This window comes from Equus asinus, chromosome 9 (assembly GCF_041296235.1).
Source record: "Equus asinus isolate D_3611 breed Donkey chromosome 9, EquAss-T2T_v2, whole genome shotgun sequence".
NCBI lineage: Eukaryota > Metazoa > Chordata > Mammalia > Perissodactyla > Equidae > Equus > Equus asinus.
Window position 1 is genome coordinate 48,658,795 of NC_091798.1, and position 17,922 is coordinate 48,676,716.

Here is a 17,922-nt window from a genome sequence, read left to right on the forward strand (position 1 = left end):
TTGTATTATATTTGGGAAATCTAGCATTTCAACCGTGTGTTACAATTCTTTAGTACCATTCCCATTAGAGATTGCTGGATAGAAACGGTTAATTTAATAAATTTCCTTGGGGGCCGGCTCCGTGGCCGAGTGGTTAAGTTCGCGCGCTCCGCTGCGGGGGCCCAGGGTTCGGATCCTGGGCGCGGACATGGCACCACGCGTCAGGCCACATTGAGGCGGCGTCCCACATCCCTCAACTAGAAAGACATGCAACTAAAGAGATAGGACCGTGTATAGGGCGGGTTTGGGGAGATAAAGCAGTACAAAAGAAAAAAAAAAGAAAAAAGATTGGCAACAGTTGTTAGCCCAGGTGCCAATCTTTGAAAAAATAAATAAATAAATAAATAAATTTCCTTAAAACTGAAGGTCACCTATCATGTGTCTTCAAAGTTCATGAATATTTCTTAGGGGGTAATCTGCAGAATATGAACTGAATTAAATACAAAATTTATGTTTAGTTTCCATCAGTTTAAACAATCATAATATGAACACCGTGTGGATTCTTTACCTTTCATCCAATTGTTCCTTTCACAAGAAACAAACCTATAAAGACCAAATTGATTAAATTATTTAAGAGTGAGACATTTTAGTCCAATAATAAAACAAAGTAATTCTTTAAGAAAAAATTGAAATCCAAATTTTATTTCTTAAAAACAAAGAAAAGAGATGTGATATCTCATACATGAGAAGACCAAGCTACAAAATAGCTTGTTTTATTTCACTATGTGATCTTGTGCGACTTTACATAACTTCTTTAAAGCTTAATGCCAGCAGTACTACATTTGTAAAATGAGGAATTCCCACTATATCATATGGCTATCAATTATTCAACCATTTAAACTATATCATGTTAGCTAAAACTGCACAAAATAGCAATTAACTTACCTATGAGCTATTTACCTATTATTCCCTTTTATAAATTAGGAATCTGAGGATTGAAGACAATAAATAGGTATTGTTCAAGATCACACATCTTGTAACTAACAGAGCCAGGATTGAAACCCAAGCAGTCTGGCTCCAGAACGCATGCTTTTAACTATTATACTATGAATTCAAAGATTCCTTCAAACTCGTATCTATTCCTATCTCTGAGAGTACGTTTAGCTTCTCACAGTTTCTACAGATTAAGTTGGTGCACAGGAAAGGTAAGCCCAGCTTCTTGCTAGTGCAGTAGAGAGATACCAGTGTAGATAGATGATTTAAACAATTGTACTGAGGTATAATTTATATACCGTAGAATTCACCCACTTAAAGTATAAAATTTAGTGGTTTTAGTATGTTCCCAGAATTAATGCAAATATTATCACAATCTAATTTTAGAACATTTTCATGATTGCTAAGAGCACCCTTGTACCCAATAGCACTTATTTCCATTCCCCCTCCCAGCCCCAGGTAACCACTAATCTACTTTTTGTCTCTAGATTTGCACATTCTGGACTTCCAATATAAATGAATCACCCAATATGTAGTGTCTTATGACCAGTTTTTTCACCTTAGCATAATGTTGTCAAGATTCATCCATATTGTAGAATATATCAGTATTTCGTTCCTTTTTATTGCCAAATAATACATAGTTCATTGTCTGGAAAACCACATTTGTTTAGCCATTCATCCTGTGATGGACATCTGGGTTGTGTCCACTCTTTGACTATTATGAATAATGCTGCTATGAATATTAGTGTATAAGTTTTTGTTTGGGCATATGTTTCCATTTCTTTTGGGTAGCCAGATTATTCAGAGAATTTTAAAGGAGTGTTCATGATTATAACTCCAACTTACTTCTTTACTTTTTGGGAATGGTATAAGGAATATTTTCTCAAAGAAAGCACTGTGAAACCGTACATGGCTAGATTTAGATGTCATATGTGAAATCTGAAATTTTGTGTAGACAGTAGTACTGTCAGTGTTTCAATGATAGCGCAATGATTTGGTTTTATCATTAAGAAAAGATCAGAGTTCAAAAGAAACAACAAAGAACAGAGCAGGTAAATTAAATTACAACATTTCCCCCACCCTTTTTTTCACAGGCACTGACTTGGAGATACGGTCTGAAGGTCTGGAATGAGAAACAAGGTTATCATGACATTGGTTGAATTATATCTCCAAAATATTAAAAATATTAATTTATAATAAAGAATAAAGAAATGAGGTCAGAAACAGAACACACCTGATTCAGATTTAAAAATTAATAAGTGAAGGGAACATGATCCAGAGTTTATCTGAGAGACAACTGCGGGAGTAGCCTGAGGACTGGTTAGGTCTGGAGCCCTGGTGTCAGCTCAGCCGCTGCCACCAGGACAACGGCTGAGTCCTTCATGTCTCTGGGCTGCAGTTTCCTCTTCAAAATGAAGACACTGGACTAGAAAATTGTTAATTAGTCAGTTGGCATCCATACCAAATGACTTTACAGTTTCAATGACTTGAAAATTCTCTGACTTGGTATCCAGAGTATGGAACATTAAAAGATATCCCAGACAGACAGTTCTGTTCCCCACTTTACTTTGACAGATTCTCTCCCTGTCTTGATAGATAGATATTTTACATATTTATAGCTTATTTGAATATGAACACAGAATCAGAGATTGTTAGAGTTGGAATGAATTTCAGTAATCATTTGGTGAATTATGCAAGACTCTCATTTTAGAGATTGTAAAAACGGTTTTGACCTGTGCAAGGACACATCATAGCAACTGGGGATCCAAGACTGGCCAGGGCAGTTGGCTCTTTCGACTCTATCATGCCACTTTTCCTAATGACTCCTGGGAGCCCACAGATCCAAACGTCTGTAGCTGCAATCCTGTCTCCATGGCAGACAGAGGAGTTTAGTTTTCCAAAATAGAAACAAAAAGTCATTTGTTAACTACCTATAAACAAGAAAAAGTTGCTGACAGACACTAAAGTTTTAAGTAAAGGTTATCACTTATTAAATTCTTTCTCCTTTTCATAGCACCTGCAACATCAATCAACGTATAATTCTGAATGGAAAAATTCTTTTTCAAATCACTCACATTGTGCAGGAAAGCTGATGCAAACCTCTACCAATGATTTTTTTTCCTTCCTAGAAAGCCTCAGATATGCTCTCTATTGATGCTACTGCTGTTGAAGAAAATAGTGGTAACAAATTATTTGGTTTTTAATAGTTGCCTTCTAATTATTCTCTGCCACATCACACTTGGTATTTCCTTCATAACAAGTTTCACAGTCTGTAATGATCATAATTATTTATGTGTTTACTTTTTATTTATGTATTTATGATCTGCCTTCTTCAACTAAAATGTTAGTCCCTTGGGTGGCAGGAATTCTGCTTGTCTTGGGATATCGGCAGTACTTAGCACGTTTCCTGGTCCTTGGTCAACAGTGTTTGCTGAAGGAAAGAAGCAAATAACATTATACCAGTAAAGAGCATGCATGGCAAGACGTGAGGAACTCCGTAATTTTTTGCATTTCAGTGAAATCTGAATATTTGCAGAAATGACTATTGACGTGAAAATGCTTCAGATGTTTATATCTCAGCCCACAGTAAAATGAGTTAAACTCTTATTGCTAATCTCGGTACTTAAAGATAGTGTTGTTGATTTATGATTAATATCGTCAGCCGTGTAATCTAGTTGAACGCTATTATCAAATGCATGAAAAATATCTTTATTTAATGGCATAGGGTGAAGAGGATAACTTTGGAGTTAGACAGGCCTGCATTCTAATTTAGCTCTGCCACTTCCAAGCTCTGTGATCTTGGGTGAGTCTCTGGATTTTATCTATTAATATAGATATTAGATCAGACTTTCTACAAGTTCTTGATACAATATGAAAATATTCAACCTGTTAGTAAATTTCTTCATTTACTGCAAGCAATTAGCTTTCATAGTGTTAAAAAATTAGTGGTAATCAGCATTAAATACAGTGAGTATTCGACAAATGTATTTATTTTTATTATTACTGATTTGTGGCAACCTCAAAGATTTACACCACATAAATAAAAAGTGATGACGCAAAGCTGATCATTCTGTGATCATGTGGCTTCAGTGTGGGCAGTATTCAGGTTTTCAAATCAGTTTTTATGGAGATTCTTCTGCCCTGTTGGCAAGGACTCCCCGTGGACATACAGGATCTTAATGGTGCTATCATCTTTTGCCAATCTTTGTCCAGCCCAGCAGAGTGGGTTTGAAAAAGTGCAGGCATGATGATAAGAGACTGGCTTAGGTTCAGACCTCTATTATCAGGCTTACTGGTTTTCATGTTTTGCCAAATACAGCATAAAAAATGAGAGAGGTAGTGAGTTCCCCATCACAGAACATGTTCAAATACAAGCTACATGGTAAACTGGAAGAGGGCAATGTAGACAGGATTTAGCCGTTACTGCTTTGTTTTTAAATTCCAAGTACTCATAATGTAATTTTTGGAGTGTCAATGCTCTGCACTTGTTTGCAGCAGGTGTTTTACCTGCTTTTTTGGAAGTGGTGGTAATATTGCTAATTGAACCTTAGGTGCTGCATGTGTTAAGGAAATCTTAACCAGAAAGTGTACAAGGATCCTGTAAGGCTAAGGATTTTGTTATCTGACTACCATCGCTACTTTTTTTTTTTTTTTTTTGCTGAGGTAGACTGGCCCTGAGTTAACATCCATGCCCATCTTCCTCTACTTTATATGTGGGATGCCTGCCACAGCATGGCTTGACAAGCGGTGCCATGTCCGCACCCAGGATCCGAAACCGGTGGACCCCGGGCCGCCAATGCAGAATGTGTGCACTTAACCTCTGCACCACTGGGCCAGCCCCACTTTTGCTACTTTTAAAAAAAGTTTATAATGTAGTATGTATCCTGCCAGATTCTCTGAAGGAGAATCTTCTGAAGTACTTTTGGTTTTCTAAGGAGCTTGCTGATCCTTTACTAAGGAGAGTGCTGACAGGCTGCTCTCTGTTATTCTTCAGTGCTATTTCACTAACACTGATGAAAGGGAGTCACTTTGGTCTTTTCATGTTAGATGATGTCAATGAAAGTTGGTTTGTCTGGGACTGTAGAGAGCCTTGCATTCTAGTGGCAATTTCAATGTCCTGTTCTCCATCAGCACAAACAGCCCACTCATCTTTCACACTTTTATTCCTACACAATAAATTGAATACCTATTATGGGTCACAGTTCTTTGCTACAGACTCTTGAGACTGTTAGTGTAGTAGGAAAATGATAAATAGTCACAATATATGTGATAGATGTTGCAGGAGGTGGAGAAAGGAAAGTAGTAAGAGCAGGGTGTAACGGAAGGAGTTATCTCTGCTTGCATGGGCAAGGGAGAATTTCACTGAAACTTCATTAAGGAGGTGAAAAGTTAGCAGGAGTTCTCCATGTGAGGATGAGGCCGAAGTCCCACAAGCTTACTCTAGAGCAAGCAGCTCAAGATCTTGGGTACACCACATTGAGTGCTGGAACCAACTAATAATATTACTTAAAGAGAGCAAATTGTTCAAATTTGGAGAATTTTGTAAGCTGGTTGACAAACATAGCCATTATTAAATATCACATTATGTAAACTTACCATCAAATAAATTATATTAAAAACAAAGGTAATAAATATTCAAACCTTATAATTTCCCAATTATTTTACTACATCTTACTCTTATGTATACTTTTGAGGTTATTTATGTCTATTGCACCTGAATCATAGATGTCTAAATAATTGTGTGTTACTATGCATCTCTTTCCACCTCTTCATACAGTGACATCATGTTGTGTCCATGGTGGAAGTATTTATGCCTGGAAAAATCAGCAAATACTACAAATCAAGATTTTATTTATTGTTTTCTTGATCATCTGGGCTTAAGAAAATGATGGAGAAAAACGTCAATAATGCAGATTACACTTAAAGTATGTTGTAGTTATAGCTGTTACATTGTGAATAGCACACACGAAAAAAGGAGGAAGCATCTTTCCAGTATCAGAAAACTGTTATCTGATTCAGCAAAGAAATTGCTTATGTCATTGACTAATGAGTGAGGTTCCAAAAAATGTCATCATCGTTCATATTCACCTTAATCATTAATGTAAACGAAAATATCATCAACATTCATGTCAGAACCATAGCTGTTTATCAACTGCCACCATAGTTTGGCTCTAGATACAACAGTTCAGCAAAAATCAACAAAAGCAGTCAATTAGAATCAATTGGCTACACTGAATTTACAAGAAAGAGTATTTCATGTTTTTTTTTAATACTTTTTTTGCATGTGAGGAAGATTGTCCCTGAGCCAACATCTATGCCAATCTTCCTTTACTTTGTATATGGGATGCCACCACAGCATGGCCTGATGAGTGGTGCCTAGGTCTGCGCCCAAGATGCCAACCTGCGAACCCCAGGCCACCGAAGTGGAGCATGCGCACTTAACCACTGCACCACTCAGCGGGCCCCTTTCATGTTTTCTTATTATCTGTAAATTGTATGCTGTGCATTCTTCAAATCAGTAAATATACTAAACTTATGTATATATGTATACATGCACACACAGAGAAATGTGTATGTATGTGTGTATATTATACACACACACTTTTTTTTCCTCCTGGAGACCAGGCTGTTAAACATTCACAGACTCGCCACCGTGCGCAGTGTTATTGTGACCAGTGCACCAGAAAGAAAGTTCTGCTCTACTTAAGGGAGCCATTTAATGATTTAAGGTAGGAAGTTATATGATTATACCCATATTTTGGAAAAATTTCTTTACTTGAATTAAGGAATAAAGACAAGGAAACAATTTAGGAGAGAATTAATTTAGTTCAGGTAATAAATATTGAGACCCTTAGGTTAAACCAGAAAAAAGGGAAGAGATGGATCTGAAAGACATGTTCCAGTTAGAGTTGTAAAAACATAGTGACAGATTAGCTGTGAAAGAGGGGCAATAGGAAGATCCCCTCAGATGTGTGGCTGAGAAGAATCGCTAAGGAGCAAAGGAAGTAAGTAGATTAAGTAATTTTTTTAAATAAGCTTTTCATTTTTATTTTATTTTTTATTTATTATTTTATTTTTTGAGGAAGATTAGCCCTGAGCTAACTACTGCCAGTCCTCCTCTTTTTGCTGAGGAAGCCTGGCCCTGAGCTAACATCCATGCCCATCTTCCTCTACTTTATATGTGGGACGCCTACCACAGCATGGCATGCCAAGCGGTGCCATGTCCGCACCCAGGATCCGAACCAGCGAACCCCGGACCCCTGAGAAGTGGAATCTGCGAACTTAACCGCTGCGCCACCGGGCTGGCTCCAGATTAGGTAATTTTTAAAAACCATACACACACACATAAATTTTGAGTAAGGATTTAGAAGCTTAGTTTAGGACCACATTTGAAATACTTAGATATTTAAACAGAGTTTTCCAGGACATGGTTGAAGATGAGCGTCTAAATGACGGAAAATGGATCTGGTTTGAGTTAGAAATTTTGGAGACTTAGGAAATCGATGGTTGAGGAAGACATGAGCTACGGAAGGAGGCATGAAAGAGAATACATACCACGAAAAAGGAACTGAGGTACGATTCAAATTTTGGAACCATCCATATTTAATGGTAAGATGATAAAAAGGCTTAATAATGGAGACGAAAAGAATTAAGATTAGAAGAGAATCAGGAGAGAGTGGTGCCTCAGAAGTGAAAGTTTGGAAAAGACATAATCCGAGGTATCAAATGCAGTGGAGAGTCACCAAAAAACCCAAAACATTCACTGAAGGTAGTGGGCTGAGGTTAGATTATCTGCTGTACCAACTGTAGTACGATTCTGTTTTGGTTATCAATTGTTGCATAGCAAACTAACCCCCAAATTAGCTTAAAACAACCACAATTCATTATTTCTCATGATTCTGAGGGTTGATTGGGTTCAACTGGTCTATACTTCTGTGCTACATGAAGTCTCCCGGAAAGTCCAAGATGACCTGAGTGTCTATGGCCTCAACTGGGGTGCCTGAAATGGCTAGGGGCAATCTGGGCCTCTTTTTTCTCCCTTTGGAGATTCTCATCCTCCAGGGATGGTCAGACTTCTTTAAAGGGCAGCTGGTTTCCAAGATAGCAAGGGGGGAACCTACAAGGCATCTTGAGGTCTGGGCTCAGAATTCCCAGAATATCCCTTCTGCCGCATTTTATTGATCAAAGTAAATCACGAGGCTAGCCTAAATCAAATTCAAGGGGTGGGACACACACCTCACTGCTTGATGGAAGGAGTGGCATGAGTGAATAGGAATAGGAGAAAGTTTTGGTGACTGTCTTTGTAGGCAATTACTCTGTGCGTTCTTCTTTTGAGCCACATGAGTACATTGAAGTGTTGGCCCCTGTCTTATTTTAGTCCAAGCAGCTCCAGGATTAATGCGATGCTCCACAGCTCCATTTACATCCAACAAAAATAAAGACTCTGTATCTAAGGTCCACAAGTGAGCTCCTGCCCAAGTGCAGGTCTCAGGAGTCAAGGAAGTGCATACCTATACCTAACGGCAAGATCTGGATTAGGAGGTGGAACGGGGCCAAGGAAAAATGAACACACCACAGATCCTCATCTATATAAAGCTGCAAAAAAACAAACAGAACCTACTAACTTTCCCACCCAAGAGTCTGAGAACAAACGTCCTAACAGCCTCATTCCACTTCTTTGCTTCAGCACCCAGACATTTTTAGATCACTTGTGGCCATGAGGTATCAAATAACATGAAAAGGGGAGGGGGACTTTCTGTATTAACAACAGTTTCTTTGTCCACATGGATGTGCCAGAGCAATGCCTTAGTATGCAGAGAACTACCGTAAACAGGGCAACTTTGTGCAAGACAAGTTTTCAGGAAATATGTTGGCCTCATTGCATATCTCTATGGCATGTCACATTGCATAGTTTGAGTAGATGAGTCTTCCTGCTGAAGACCATGCATACACAGGTGGCTAGACTTTCATGTTATTTTTCATGCATTTCTAAAGTAAAGCAAGCTCTGATTCTCTAATTAGGTAACTTGGAGCACCATTTTATTTTCCATTTCTTGCTTTCAAATGTATACACATAAGCCAATTTCATTATTTTAGAATTATTTCTTAGGACTAATTTCCATAACAATAAAACAAAGAAGCCCATAATACAAATGATTTATATACGTAAGTACTACATAATGTGTGAATGCAAACATTGAAATTCATGATAAAATTCATAGTCCATAATTGTAGTGTTTTAATTTTAGCAGTCTAATTGTAGAAATCTCTAATTATCATGATTTGATGTAGTCTAGCTGGCTGTGAAATCTTGAGCTAGTCATTTTAGGATTATTTTCTAGGAATAACAAATGGTTTACACACAAAAAAAGCACTATTTAAACATTACACAAACAAGCCAATATTCATGTTTAAATTCACAACCCTGAATTTTAGTGAAAAGAGAGCTATCCTGGCTTCTGGTCTAGTCTAGCTGGATATGAAACTTTGGGCTAGTAATTTAACTGCTTTGAAGTGCATTTTTATAATTTTCCATTGTTAAGAGAATAGAACTAGATTATTCTAATTGTCCATCTCCAACTCTAAAATTCTATCATTCCTTGGTTCTGAAAATGAATTAGAAGTTACCAACAAAAACCAATACAATTCCTCAGAACAACTGAATCTTTTTACAACGTATGCAGCTAAATCATTTTATAGGCCTCAGAGGATCAAAATGTCAGCATTAGAAGAGATTAGAATTAATCTTCGACTAAGTCCCAATGAGTCTTCCCTTGTTACTCCAAGACACATCACCTTTTCCCGTAGGAATAGTAAATGGCAGACTAACTAATCAACTCTTTAAATAAAGGAGATGAGAAGTAATGATTTTTCAGAAGAAATGTTTTCACCACGTCACTTGTCACCTGCTTATAAAGTCAAACTATTGTAAATTTAAAAGTACAAAGTTGCTAAGTTTAGCTTGATTTTCATTTGTTACAAAGACTTTAATTCCACTCTCATTAACGCTGATAGTTTGCACCAGTTTTTGACTACTACCAACATAATTTTTTAAATGAAGTTACGTAGAACAAAAAAGTGAGTTTGGCGACTGAAAAAAGAAAGTAAGGAACTGGTCATGGAGAGGAATGAGCTTTCTATTGGGTAGCCTCCACATCTGAACCCATCTGCTTAGGGTAGCATGGAGACTAAGAGCATTGATGGACTTTGGAATCACACAGACCTGGGTTTGAATACCAGCTAGACCACCTAGTACCTTCATGCCCTTTGGAGAATGACTCCATAACTCTAAACTTCAGTTTTTTTCTTTAGATAATATTAGCAGCTGTACCATAAGCTGTTATTAGTGGGAAAATATATCAAAGGAGCATAGGACTGAACTTGACATATAGTTCATGTTCAAGTGTTTTTTATTATTATTATTGCTATCATGATCATCACCATCATCAAAGCTAAGATCTAATGGATGTTTCATTAAAAAGTAAGTGAAATATCATGGATACTAAGAACATAATATTTGTACCCTTACAATCATTATTATAAAAATCACGACTTGTTTTTTTATTATTTTATTTTATTGTGATAGGAACACTTAACATGAGATCTACCCTCTTAACAAATGTTTAAATATACAATACATTATTGTTGACTATAGATACTATGGTATAAAACAGATCACTAGAGCTTATTTATCTTGCTTGATTGAAACTTAATGCAGTTTAATCAATAAACGCCCCTCACCCCCTTGCCCAGCCCATGGTAACCACCATTCCACTCTTTTATATTCTATGGACTGAACTATTTTAGATACCTCATATAAGTGGAATCATGTAGTATTTTTCTTTCTGTCTGGGCTTATTTCATTCAGCATAGTGTCCTCAAGGTTCAGACATATTATTGCATATTACAGAATTTCCTTCTCTTTAATGGCTGAATAGTATTCCACTGTGTGTATATACCACATTTCCTTTATCCATTCATCTGTTGATGGAAGTTTAGGTTGTTTCCACATCTTGGCTATTATGAATAGTGCAATGAACATGGGAGTGCTAACATCTCTTCAAGATGTTGATTTCAGTTCTTTTGGATAAATACCCAGAAGTGGGTTTGCTATAAACTGAAAATACAGGCCACACACTGCCAGAATAATGCCTATAACTAACCCCATTGTTTTTACTCAGAATACATATACAACATCTAGAGATCAATAAAAACAATTATCAAATAGAAAAGGGGTTAAAAAACATCAACAAGTATTTCACAGAAGAATAAATGCAAATCAGTCAAAAGCCTATGTCAAGGGGCTGTCTTCGTGGCCGAGTGGTTAAGTTTGTGCGCTCTGCTTAAGTGGCCCAGGGTTTCACCGGTTCGGATCCTGGGTGCAGACCTAGCACCACTCCTCAGGCCATGCTGAGGCGGTGTCCCACGTGCCACAACTGGAAGGACCTACAACTAGAATATACAACTATGTACTGGGGGCTTTGGGGAGAAGGAAAAATTTTTTTTAAAATCCTTTAAAAAAAACTTAACCCCATGAATATCAGAGAAAAGAACTTTAAATCCACAATAAAATTTAATTTTATATTCAGCAATTTAATAATAATTAAAATTAAATTAAAATCTATCAATACTAGGTGTGTAAGGTTATGAAACAACTAGAAGTGTTTAGCCTACTATTAAAGAGAATATGATTGATATAGTCACATTTTTTTTGGCAATTCCAATAGAGATGAACATATATACTGGTAGTTATTCGAGTTCTAAGGAAAGCAACCTGATGGAATTCAAAGAAAATGTTTCTTAATGTGAGCAATGGATGTAGTATTCTCTCTCTTATCTTCAGTTTCACTTTCTGCATTTTCATTTCGTGGTCAACCAAAGACATCATCTGCTCCTGACATCCAACCACCAACATCACAACTCAAAGATCCTCCCTCTAACATGTCATCAGAAGGTCAATAGTAGCCTAACGCTGGGTCGCAATGCCTACGTCATTCATCCCACTTCATCTCATCCTGTAGGGATGGTGTCATCTCATACCACCACAAGAACAAGCTTGAGTATGGTACAATGCGATACTTTGAGAGAGAGACCACATTCACAGAATTTTTATTACAGTATATTGTTATAATTGTCCTTTTATCATTGTTGTTGGTAATCTCTTACTGTGATTAATTTATAAAGTAAATTTTATCATAGGTATGTAAGTATAGGAAAAAGCATAGCATATATAGGGTTTGGTACTCTCCATGGTTTTAGGCATCCATGGGGGGTCTTGGAACCAATCCCCCATGGATAAGGAGGGACTACTATACATACAATTTAATTTTATTATTATCTTTTAAACTGAAGTAACTCATTTTACTCAATTTTGTTTTTCTATATAACAATAAAAATTAGTCAAAAAAAACAAAATTAAATTAAAAATAAAAATCACTACTAATCACATGTTTGCCTGTGGATGTGAAATAAAGCAAAATATCAGGCTTAACTTCTACTTTCCAGGAATTAATAAGATAAATAATTACAAATATTTGGGACATAGGTTACACCAATAAGTCAAGGTTTTAGTTTATGTGCATGCAAAAAGGACTAGGGTGAATGAAGTGACTGTTAGCAGTGCCTGGATGGGAGCAGTCACCACTACTATTTTCTTTAGCAAAGGAAATCTTGGAGAGATTAGACAAGTATTTATTATGTATTTAAATTTTCTGATCACTAACGCAATATATAATTATTGCAAAAAAATTGTAATGTAGAAAAGCACACAATCAAATATTAGCAAAAAATCAATTATCCAGAGATTACTGCTATTAGTATCTTATCCTACATAGTTTATATTTCCATCTTTTATTTTTACAAATAGCTGTATTTTACATAATTGGTATATATACTGTTCTTCAATATGCTGTTTAGTAATTTATCATAATAATTTATCAAAATTAATATACTTGATTATTCAGTAGTAGATATATACAGCTAATATTTTATTATGAAAAATATTCTGAAAACGTTCTTATAGATTAAATTATCTGCCTATCTTTCACTATTACTCTAGGAAAATTCTCTTAATTAAAATTGTTGGGACAAAGAGTTGATCATGTTTAAGGTGATTGATAATCTATGGCAAGACATTCAAAAGTTCCTTTGAATTATTAAAACAACAATCTTGGGATTGGAAATAAATCTTGGATGCTTGGAAAGAGTCTTCTAGATCTAGTTTGTTAGATTACTTGGTTTCTTAGATTACTTCAGCTGATATTTATCTTTTCGTTCTCTGAATATCTTACCAATTATTCTTTTTTTTTTTTTTTTGAGGAATATTAGCCCTGAGCTAACTGCTGCCAATCCTCCTCTTTTTGCTGGGGAAGGCTGGCCCTGAGCTAACATCTGTGCCCATCTTCCTCTACTTTATATGTGGGACACCTAACCACAGCATGGCTTGCCAAGCAGTGCCATGTCCTCACCCAGGATCTGAACTGGTGAACCCTGAGCTGCCAAAGCGGAACGTGTGCGCTTAACCACTGCACCACCAGGCTGGCCCCTTATCAATTATTACATATATATTTATAAGCATAAAGAGTATTGTCTATCCTGACATTTAAATATTTTATGTGTATGGTTCTTATGACTCCAATAGGTAAGTTCTGGATTGTAGATATCATGTCATCCAAAGTCTTAAATAAGTATGCATCACCCAACACAGAGCTATGCTGTGTGTAGTGTTCATAGTGTACTCTGTTGTAATCACAGTAACTCAATGAATATTGAGAGAAGTAGTGAGAATGAAGACAACACAGAAGAAGGAAAGGGAATTGATAATAGGAAATATTTAAGTGAAGACTTTCAAATACTTAATAGTAAGACAAAATAGAATAATATTTCTCTACTGATTTTTTTGGCAAAATGAGATGTAGTAAAAACGTCCTAAATGATACTTTCCAATTCTATCTTTCTGCTAAGCAAGAAATAATATTTCTCTTTTGGATGAGAAAGTGGCCTTAACTGTACAGATGATATTTAAAGCCAGAAGAATGGATAAAATAACCAAAGGGAGAACATAGGGAGATAAGAGGAAGTCTAGGATTTGGCACCTTGCAACTTCCAAAATTACGGTACAGATAAATAAGGAGAAGCAAGAAATGCATAAAGGAGCAGCTGCAGAGGTAGAAAGGCTCATGCAAGCTAGGAGAGAAGAATATTTTGAGCAAAATTGATGGTGTAACTATGTCAAATGCTGCTGAGAATCTGAATACCATGAGTAAAAATGTCTGACAGGATTTGGGAAAGTGGAGGTCACTGATAAGAACTGTTTCATTGTTTTGCTGGAGACAGAAGCCAAATTGGAAGGAACTGAAGCTTGAAAGTGCAGTGAAGAAACAGAGGCAAGACACATTAATGCACTGTCCATGAAGTTTGGTTACAAAGGGGAGAGGAAAAAAATGGAACTCTGACGGAAGGGGAAGCGGGTCAAGGGGACTTTTGTTTTTCTAAGATGTGTGTTGTTGGAGTTAATTTTTCTACAGGAATGATTTGTAGAGCAGGAGAGAGTAATGAATCTGGAGCAATGGGTAGTAACAATAAGCCAAGCCCTAGAGACACTGAGGAGAAGGGGTCCAGTAGTTAAAGTTTTGTTATGACATGCTCCAACAGCACTGTTACAGAGAAATATTAGTATGACAAGTTTTTCCACAGTAGAAATTTGTTAATTCTTCCCTAGCTTCTCCCTAAAATCCTTAATGTATGGGCTACAGAAGCTTACCGAATGCACACAGTTGAGGCGATGTCTATGAATTCCAGTTGTGAGACTGTGAAAGTGTATAAGGCTCAGCAGAAGTGCACCGATAAAGATCAAAGTAGAAGCAGTACTGTTAATAATGTGCATACCTTTTTTACTGTTCCTGGAGAAATCGCAGAAGCATCTAGGATAAACGTGAAGCAATACTAAGCAGACTTCAGGGCTACGGGCTGAGAGTAAGCAAAACAAATGTCCATTATATCAAGATAATGTAAAGTACTGTGGACACAGAACAGATGTGAAACAAATTCACTTTGTTTCAGGAAGCATGGCAACTATACTTATTCAAATAATCGGGCCAAAATCTTTGTGAGAACACAACCCATGAAAATATATTTACTCATTTTGTGTAACCCAAACCAGGGCTTTAGTGGTTTCGAAAATCCCAACAAAGTCCCCTCTTATCAATGCCATTGACAGGGTTTGGGTTTTGTTTTTTTTTTTTGGCTATTTAAAATTAAATGAGACTACGAGTGTGAAAGTGCGTAAACCAATGCCTGGTATATAGCACGGATTTAACAATATGCTAATTAAATCTGAACCTTTACCTGAAGGGAAGTAAGCCAAGGAAATAAGGAACTATGACATTTGAGTCTTTGTGAGAACGTTTCTAGTTAGGATTCTAGTGAAAATATTTCATTTGATTTACCTGATTATTAAGGAGACCAAATATTAAGTAAATATTTCTTAGAGTCATAATACTGGGGTGGGGGTGGAGTGAATCAGCAAAATAAGACTTTTCACAGACTTGAGTGGGAACTAATTTTCAAGCCCATTACACTTTGTATGTGATAGTGTTCTTGTTTAGGCTAAATATTAAGTAATATTCATTGGCTTTCTAGGAATAACTCTTTAGTCTGTGTATTTCACCTTAGCTTATAGAAATATGAGTTGAAATGAGAAGTACTAATTGCCTTTAACTATCCGTATCACTTTGAAAAATTGTTCAATAAATTTGCTTTCATAAAAGTGAATGAGAGGACTTCCTTATAAATCTGAAAATATAATGTTAACATGCAGTGTTCAAAAGCAGCCTTGGCTGTCACTAAAATTTTATGAATGAATTTAATGCATACTCAAACTGGATATATATGTTTGTATTAAATATGTGTTTCTAACTCTAACAAAATCACAGCAAGAATATATTTAAAGATTTTAAGATTTTAATAAAATACACTGTTTTCTGCTTGTAGCTTGTCTTCTGATCTACTTTCAGTAGAATATATGCTTTGAGTTATTGCTTTTGTGCCAGAGATTATTTTGTTCCAAATAATACACTACCATTGCTATGATATCGTTTGTGTCACTGACTGTGGGTTATATGATTCTTAAATTACAAAAATATGACTATAATTAATTGTTTTGATGTATTTTCATGTTACAGAAAAACTTATGAATTAAAGGTATGGATTTACCTGCTGACTTGGCTGCACAGTGAGAAGACATGGTATTGCATTCATCAGGAGGCCTAGGATGGGGCTGGGCTGAGCAGAGGGAAAGCTCTCGGGAAACCAGTGCTTCCATTTTCTCTGACTCAGGAGTCTTACCAAAGGCAGGTGACAATATATCCATCATTCAGACTACGCATTAGTGAAAGACACTGTATGTAGTTTGATAAAAAGGTGCTTGAACGACCAAGTGACAAGCCTTGAAATCCCAAATTTTCAAAATGTCAGCTGGGTTATATAAACAAGTTGTGTTCTGAGATAAGATGCCACCATTTCGTAAACATCTCTTACTAATTCTCATATTAGTAATGGTACCAGGAGATAGATGACATAACTGAGAAATCGCTGTGTAAGCCTATTCCACAGTCACAAAGGACATGAATCATTGAGGACATGCCGCTTGAGTTCTCCGTCTTGCAGCTGCCAATCTGCTGTGGTGAACCAATGACACCTTCTTTGAAGTTATCACTTCATCAGTATTCAGTTCAGCTGAAGCTTTCCTGGCATGCCCTGTGCTCTTGCTTAAGCTCACACTGAGAGGGCAGGCACCTGATTATAAATGAAACAGCTGAAGGATCTCCTTTAGATGTGACAATTTGAAAAGAATGTGGAAGTGGTCATTTTAGAGAAGGCTCAAGGGCAAATTCCAACAAAATCAACTCGAACACTTAAAATTAGAGGCAAAGATGATTCAAACAAAGTTAAGTGACCATGGATTTGAATCTCTTGAAAGAATTTAAGGTATTTTCTAGTAAGTTTAGGAAAATTCAATTATTTTACCATAATTGTAAGGAAATACAGTGGGAAAGATCAGATATGCCATTTTCAATTTCCTCTCCTGGGAAGCAGTAAAGTTTCTAAACACAACACACATTTTAAAAATCTCACACCTGAGAGCTGTGACCGAGCATCCAGTGAAATAAATGATTAGGGGAAAAACCTTGCAATTTATGGCATTTTAATACTATAAGGACAAATCAGCTCAAGAAGAAAGCAAATATTCCTATATTTCTCCAAGACATTCTCCCAGAGATATTAGGTGACAATACCTTTGAGTGAAAATATAGAAGATATTCCTCAAGCCCATACCTAGAGCAGATCCACTAGTCCTTTCTATGGAAATTTATGGTATGGAGAAAAAACAAAACAACAGAACTTAGTGGTTCTCTCAGGTGTCACTTCAAATGCAGAACAGGATTTGCATTTACTCATCTAACGGGTTGTTGAGTCACATATGGTTTAAATTACAAGTTACATTTTACTTTAATTGTCAAACATTCTCATCAGGTTTAGTGATCATTTCACCTTTAAATCATACAGAAAAAAAAACCCACCTCCACTCAGATGGTCTCAATTGTCTCAATTTGGAATATTCTGGGATGTTCGGTTCACTTAAGAAGCCCTCAAATTCTCCCCTCTGCTTCTCCAGCCCATCTTGGATCCTGTCCTTCGCCATCCGTGTTCCCCATCCGTCAGCAACATTCAACCTCCTGCCATTGGGCAATCACGCTTAGTTTCCCTTTCATCAGAAACAGCACACCTATTGCTTCCACTCAGATTTTCCCCAGTTTGCTGGATAATTCCACTTTATCATCATCTCTCCCAAACCTTCATTCTTCTCATCAGTTTTCATAGACACTTCTAGGCACAGCTAATCATTCCTTTCTCTTTAACTCTTAAAACTCTGTGCCCTTGTTAGAGTGT

At 36.6% G+C, this 17,922-nt stretch overlaps 1 long non-coding RNA gene across 1 annotated transcript in view; it reads left to right on the forward strand.

Moving 5' to 3' along the window:
- LOC139046183 (uncharacterized) overlaps positions 1-16,073 on the forward strand; it is a 36,740-nt gene extending 20,667 nt beyond the window's left edge. The window contains exons 2-5 of the long non-coding RNA XR_011505851.1: positions 3,698-3,775; positions 5,750-6,701; positions 7,172-7,289; positions 13,291-16,073. This is a non-coding gene — a long non-coding RNA (uncharacterized lncRNA). The remainder of the gene's footprint in view (positions 1-3,697; positions 3,776-5,749; positions 6,702-7,171; positions 7,290-13,290) is intronic.
- Positions 16,074-17,922: the final 1,849 nt, after the last annotated feature.